We start from the raw sequence: 7,661 nt of genomic DNA, 5'->3' as shown, positions 1-7,661 counted from the left end.
GCTAAGCAAGCTTGTTGCTCGGTAAACCCAGGTCGGTGGGAAGTATCGTAGGGCTGATTTACGTATTGTTACGTATCCAGGAGAACTTAAGTGTGACTTGTAAGTACACAAAACAAGACGAGACGACCGGTATACTGAGGGAGTGAGGGAGTGTGCGTGCAGAGACTGAAGACAAGGAGAACCAGGTCCGCCAGCTAAGGTCAATGGCCCACCCACTGTGTCGGCCCCCAGGCAATGCCAGGAGTCAGTAAACGGTTCTACCTCGGAGTTGGCTGAGCCGTCTAGACTTTTGCACCTTCCTAATTTCCAGCTTTAGGCAATGACATCTTCATCTTCATCTTTATCTTCGTTTTGCTTCTGTATATCTATACCGAGATAAAAACAGCACTAAGCTATGCCGGTATGCATGAATGATGACCTTTGCCAATTTGCTAGCCGACCTCCCCGAGTCCCGGAGTTGCAGAGACGGTTGACGGATGAGGGAGATGGATGGCATTCGTCGACTTCAGGTCAACATCAGCTGAGGGTTTGGACTGAGCCTGTAGAGTGCAGTGTAAGGTCCGTTATCTTGAAAGGATACTGCTGGCAGCGGCCGTCACCAGGCACGACATGCTATCTGCACCCGTCTCAAGTCATCAGCTGGTATAGAAGTGACACATGCCCAGAATTGGAGTCACGAGCAGTCGTGCACGCGTTCGGCCAGGCCAGTGCTGTCCGTCATAAGCAAAATTGCAAACATATTTCTTTCATAATGGGGTGAGGATGGAGTTTCGGTGTTACTGTCCTGTGATATTCTTGGCCAGCTTCCTTTCCATATGCTCAAACGCACATGCTGTGTGCGGGTTTGGGTGTTTGTGGGGGAGGGGCAAAGCTAAACTCATACAGCAGCCACCCGACGGTGGTGTAAGGCTTGCGCCCCTCCCTCATCCGTCTCTGCAACTCCGGGACTCGGGGAGGTCGGCTAGCAAATTGGCAGAGGTCATCAGTCACGCATACCGGCATAGCTTATTGCTGTTTTATCTCGGTATAGATATACAGAAGCAATTGATAACTTCTTTATCTACTTCATGCCATATTTCCGTTAAAATACGGCATGCGAGTTATATGGTTATACCGTAACGGTTTTTAATGCCCCTTCCACCCAAATTGTATCGATAGGTCAATGTTCATGTCCTGGGGATTGGTCATTTCCTTTGCTGAATGAGACGACTCATTGAAAATTAGGTGGTTCCAATGAGAAAGCCTCGATCGCTGATTTTAGCCCCCTGACTACATAGCCATTCGTTCTAAGAGTTGCGGTCTTGTGTAGGTGGTAATGACGGTCTAAGCCAGAGTGAGTGTAAATGAGCATATGCTGTTCATTGACCAAAATGATATTTTTGGTGCTCTCTTTTACCGCTGCACGTCGAATATACCTACAGGCTACAACTAAAGCAATGTTGCACGGTGTCTAACAGCCATTAATACCACTGGAACACGTTGGCTTTGCATATTTACATATAGTCGTTGAAATGAAGTCATTTTTCCACTAAAATTAAAACTCCAATGCAAGCTTGCGATCCATAAAAGTGATCTAATATCGTTACTTCTGTCACTGCTATAGATCCAGAACAGAGCAAAAAATGATAAAATCGACCCCGACCTGTTGGCATGGTAACCTTGTCCCAACATAAAATAATGGTAATTTGGTCGATTTTCTGCTAAAATTGACATGTTCATTTTGAATTCGTGACCCCCAAAAAACGTTTGCCTTCGTTATTTTTGGCACAGATGGAATCAGATTAGACCAAATAATGGGAAAATTGACCCCAACTTGTTGGCATGGTAACCTTGTTCCAAAATTAAATAGTATTAATTTGGCCGATTTTTCGCTAAAATTGGCATTTTCAATTTGAATTCGCGACCCCTAGAAATGGTTTGATTTCGGTATTTTTGGCACAGATGGAATCAGAATAGACCAAATAATGGGAAAATCCACCCCCACCTAAAATTTGAAAAATTGACCCAAAAATGGGTACCCCTAGTGCAGAGGTTCACTTATGACGTCATATGTCAGTGACCTGACCTGACCCAAAAATGCGGTTGGTGTCAAAAACTGCGGCTTGGATCAAAGGTCAGGTATGCCAAGTTTGAGCTCTCTATCGCCAGCGTGTTCGGAGCTATCGCGAAAAAAAAACCCTATGGGGGGCGGCACCCCCCCCCCCCCCCCCCTCGGCCGGCGAGGGTTAAATCACCAAGAATCAGCGCAACGGACAGCTGTTCTACATCGCCACAACCATGACAAAAAAAACTATTATTTTTAGCATCTTATACTTGCTGTCCTACTTTCACTTAGTTGTTTTCCTCAAACTCTGCATGTGAAATTCGTCTATCAATGATTTTATTCACCAATCACTCATGCATTCCACTCTTCGCGTGGGCATGTGTTTCACTGGGCTGCATGGTGTGATTTCTTCACTTGTCTAACTGACTTTAAGGGCTACTTGCCAACTGCGCTATTTTTTCTTCATTATGCCACTATGCCACTTGTGGGAATGTGGGATGTCTGCTGTATATGGTTATGATCCTCATTTGGATTCTAGCCATGCATTGCATCCATCTAACGGGGACATCGTGCACCTACTGTGTTGGTAATGATCGGCCTGTACTAGTATTTTCACCGTCAATTTGTGAATGCAGAAATCATCTGAGAAAGCTTTTTTTCTAATCAAGTTTCAGTCTTCGCCAGTTGCTCTGCATACCACCTTTCACTTATGCATGCACTTCACTGGACAGGATTGTGATTTCTTCTCCTTTCGACTGATTTGATGGGCAGCTTACCAACTGTGCTATTTCTTTCAGTGCACCTGTGAACAGGGCTGCGGAGTCGGAGTCGGAGTCGGAGTCGGAGTTGGTCGGAGTCGACAGTTGTGACCGGAGTCGGAGTCGGAGTCGGAGTCGATATTGGAAACCCCAGCCGGAGTCTGAGTCGGAGTCACCTAAAATCTGTCGACTCCGCAGCCCTACCAGGTGTGCGGAGTCGGAGTCGGGAGTTGGAGTCGATCGGAGTCGACATTTCTGCCCGGAGTCGGAGTCGGAGTCGCCGTAAATCCATCGACTCCGCAGCCCTGCCTGTGAACATGCTTTAATTGTTTACTCACTTAAAATTAGATGAGTAATGCAAGCAAATCTATCTTAGCATTTACTTTAATATTTACTGTTCTATTCTCTCTCTCTTCCGGTTTCCACCGGCGGTTTATTAATCAATACAGAAAAAATAGGCAAATAAGGTATGTAGTTTGAGTCAACGAACAAAAACATAGTGAATAGATAGATGTTCTATTCTATACTGTTCTATTAAGCCGCTTTTTGTAATTTGTGTTGACATCTTGCTCTACCATGCCATCGCTTATGGTCATTTTAAACTTACATAAAGTTACAAACAAATAAAGACAAAGTACATGCTATGTAAACAATACTCGATGATTTGTAAGAAACTGCTGCACGCGTATATATCGACTTTCATGCTTTCATGTTCCCAGCCTACGACTTCGAAGTGCCTGGCGGCATTAACACCTTGGAGCTGTCTACGGAGGATACTCGCATCCGATGATGAAGAGGACGAGACTTCGGCCATCACAGTCGTCCGTCCGATGCCCACGGCCACCGTCGGCTCAGGGGGGCGACACGGCTATTCGCGCAATGTATTCATTTATGGGCCGCGCGTGGCCTCGCGATGACGCGGCTGGAGCAACTGCTCAGCGCGCTAGGATACGGCCCCCGCCGAAGTTAGTTGGTAGCACTGCTGCTCCACGGCGTACATTTCCTACCAGCCCATAGGGTTTACATGTTAAATGGCCTGTTTTCGGCGAGCGATATCTCGGTCAACCTTTGAAGGAATCAATGGTTCTTAGTCTCAAATGATAGATCGATGAATTTTCTTTCGACAATTCCTCTACCATTTTTCACGAAACCCAGCCGATCTTCTACGGCGTACAGGGTAAAGATTTCTCTGCACGCCAGCACCCGCGATCCGGCTCTCCGATCGTCGGCGCGCGGTCCTCGGTAGCGCAGTCGGTAGCGTATCGGGCTACGGATCCAAGGGTCGTGAGTTCGAATCCTGGGAGCGCCGCGTGATTTCGGCTAGAATTGAATGATGTAGATTCTTGAATGTTTGCATAATCAATTATTAACCCGCGCACCGACGGGGGTCTGCGCCAACTTAGTACCGACGGGGGGGGGGGCGGATGACCGCCCCCCCCTGAGATCTCGAGAACGAAGCAAGATAGCGACAAGCGGTAAACGGCATCGGATACGCACGGACAAGGTCTACAATTTTTACTAAGGTCATTTTCAGGTCAGGTCAAAGATGACGTCACAGGGGTCGAAAAAGTCAAAATGGCGGCGCTAGATATGGAGAGGGTTTTTCTCGAATAACTTTCGAAGTAGTCAAGATAGGAACAAACTAAGGGCATCATCGTGATCCTCTCGTCAATCCGCATCGAATGATATATATGTTGACCTCGAAAGGTCAAGGTCAAAGGTTGACCTCAGGTCACGTGACCTCGAGGTCATCATGTATATCATTCGATGCGTCTTGACGAGCTGAACACAATGAGACCATCCACGCGTCTGTATCTTGTTCCTGTACGGAGTTATTGGCCAAAAACCTTTGGTGACCTTTGATGACGTCACATGACCTTACAGCTGCCCAACAGCAAAACAGACCTCAAGGTAGTGAAGGTTGATCGTATTTGAAGTCATGTATGGTATATGGGGCCATTCCGACCCGTTTTAGTGGTAAAAACAGGAAGTTGATTTTTCCCCCATTGACTTATAATGGGGAGGTCGCGAAATTGACCTGACCTTAGGTCACCGACATCAAAATTCCGAGATATACAAATTGTAGCTACTAATGACCTAATAACATCCTGCGAGTTTCAAAGGCCTCCGACATCTACTGTAGCTCTGGCAATGTGACAAAGTTGCAAAAAAGTGACTTGAGGTTGGGTCATTCAAAGTGACCTGGTGACCTGACCTTAAAAGTTAGGAGGTTCAAACTTGCACACCATGTGTAAAATTGATGAGAGAATAGTCATACCAAATTTCGCGGCGCTACGCGCCGCGGTTTTCCCGCTATCCGCGAAAAACCTCAGGGGGGGGGGCGGATATCCGCCCCCCCGTCGGTGCGCGGGTTAATAGCTAATTGAATATAATTATTGTATCTGCCCACTAATCGGCCTCTAAAGCCTGTTATTTAAGAAATTTAATAAATGAACGTCACGTGCGCGTCACGACTGCCAACCATAAGCGCTACCATATTCTAGTTTGAACTAAGTTTTTGCTAGTCCCGACCACATATAGTAGGTTTTCTAGTAGTTATACTAGAAATTCATACCAAAGTTCGTCCTACCCTTCACTCAATATACCCTGCTAGGATACTTCTGGCGGGGCCGGGCGCTGAACGGTGTGCAATGAATGGGTTATGGTCGGGTAGACGGAGATGAGGCATTGAATTTGAATTGACATCAGCAATCGGGTGGGGAAGGAGAACGTTTCTAATCGAGCTTGGGATGGGGAAAGCCGAAATTATCACGATCGGCTCATAGCTCCGACAGGGCCGGGTGCTGTACCATGTGTAGTATATTTAGGCGGGCAGACAGAGATGAGTTATTGGATTTAAATTCACCTTACCATCGGTTTCTGGTGAGGTTTGAAGACGTCTTTAGTCAAGCTCGGAGTGGGGCAACGGCCTGGCGGATCCAGGGGAAGGCATTTGGGGCAAATGTCTTCCCCAACAACCAGGGCAGCGCCCGAAATCGATTTTCAGAATAAATGAAAACTTCACAACTTTTCTGAGGAAATGTTGGTTAATCACACCGCACAGCAGTGCGCAAGGAATCGAAATCCAAGTTTTTTAAATTAATTCCGAGAAACCTTTTTGGGGTATAAAGCCCCCGCAATGTCCAATACCGCTTCCTGGATCCGCCAGTTGTGATTAAGTCACGGTCGATACCGAGCTTCGGCGGGACCAGGCGCTGTACACGTTGTTCTTTGAATGAAGAGGTGGACAGACACCTAGCCCCACATCCTATGCTAATTGCTATGCCCGTGCTTCTGTGGGTGAAGCACTAAAGCATCACGGAATCCCAGAGGACCTGCGAGTCGACGAGGTGGCCGCTTTGGCCGCCGGGTACTGCAGCTCCCTGGAGTTGCCTGGGACCGATGGCAAAACAACAGCTCCGGCGGTGCCCCTATGGGCCGTAGTGATTAGTGAATTCCCGTAATGTAGAGATCATATCCTCAATGATCTCCATTACCATTTTATATTCCTAAACAATATGAGACCAATTATGCTTGCCTACGTTCAGGCATTACCTCTGATGGTCATACGCCCAGTACATGTGTTGTCTGTCAAACAACAATCGACGACGGATCCCTTCTCATCATCTCTTAAGCCATCGGTTGTCCATTCACCCACCCCGTTTCCCTAAAAATAGACGGTCAGATTCGGCCTGGGTCCTTACGACCCATCTAAATTCGCCAGAGACGGGATCGGATCGCCGTTATTGCACCCGACTATGACAGCTTCGACCACGGACGTCGGACGGGGTGATCGTTCCACGAATGTACGCACCATCCAGGCCTAGGATGCACCGAGGTTTAAAAGGATGCAGTCTGTAGATCAATCAACAAACAATGGTGGTATGCAACCACTTTAAAATATCTCCCTGGCTCCCGCAACGTTCCAACGTCCCTCCGTTATGCATTCGCCCTGTGTGTCCGCCGAGCCGGCTTGCCTCCAATGACGTCATCGGCCGGCCGGCGGCGTTCAAGGTCAAACGGCTGGTGTCCTTACCTGGAGTTCTATAGCCTTGCGTCGGCTCCAGCCGGCCGGCGCCCCGCAAGGAGCCGCAGACGGCACGCCCCGGGCCAGAGTATATAGAACACCGGGTACAGTCAGAGTTTGGGATATGGTAGCAGTCAAATGTCGACAGAAATGGCGAACAAGCTACAAATAGAGGTAGGTTTATTCCACTGTTATACTTCCTTTTGAAAACTGTTGGCACACATGACGTCATAAAGTAAAAAGTCCCCATCTAAGGTCGTTGAGACGAATTTTTGACATTATTAAATAACAAAATTATATTGTGTTACCTGTTTTTTCTTATATTGTTCCAACAATCATTTTTTATTTTCTCTATTGGCCAATTATTTGTTGATTACGTCATCTGGGGCCGCGAGTCGGCGAATGCAGTCGGTTGGAAAAAAACACGTGTTTTCGGCGGACGAGGTAAACAAATTACAGTATAGATAGCTTTGGGTGATATGCTATTTCTATTATTGAAATCGCGTCTCCTGCCGTCAGTACTTTTTCGTCGCAGTGATTTTCACTTTTAGAATTTTCTTCAATAATTGTGGTATTCAGTTCTGCCTCTGATTTGCAATGACAATTATTATTTGAAGTGAAGAAGGCCTTGTTATGGCCCTGCACAACCTCGCTGAAAAGTGAAACTGAAACTGAAACGGCTGGAATAACAGTATTGCAACTGGTTTCAAATTATTCTTCAAATTTCCTCGAAGTCAGGCTTCGACCTATGAATAACATCAGATTTGCAAGCATGTTCAAACTGCTCCGTTAATCTCCAGAACATCAGGCTCTTCTGATGCTTACAATGCCT

Source organism: Amphibalanus amphitrite, unplaced genomic scaffold, assembly GCF_019059575.1.
Source record: "Amphibalanus amphitrite isolate SeventyFive unplaced genomic scaffold, NRLGWU_Aamphi_draft 000851F_arrow, whole genome shotgun sequence".
Lineage (NCBI taxonomy): Eukaryota > Metazoa > Arthropoda > Thecostraca > Balanomorpha > Balanidae > Amphibalanus > Amphibalanus amphitrite.
This window is presented reverse-complemented; position numbering follows the sequence as displayed.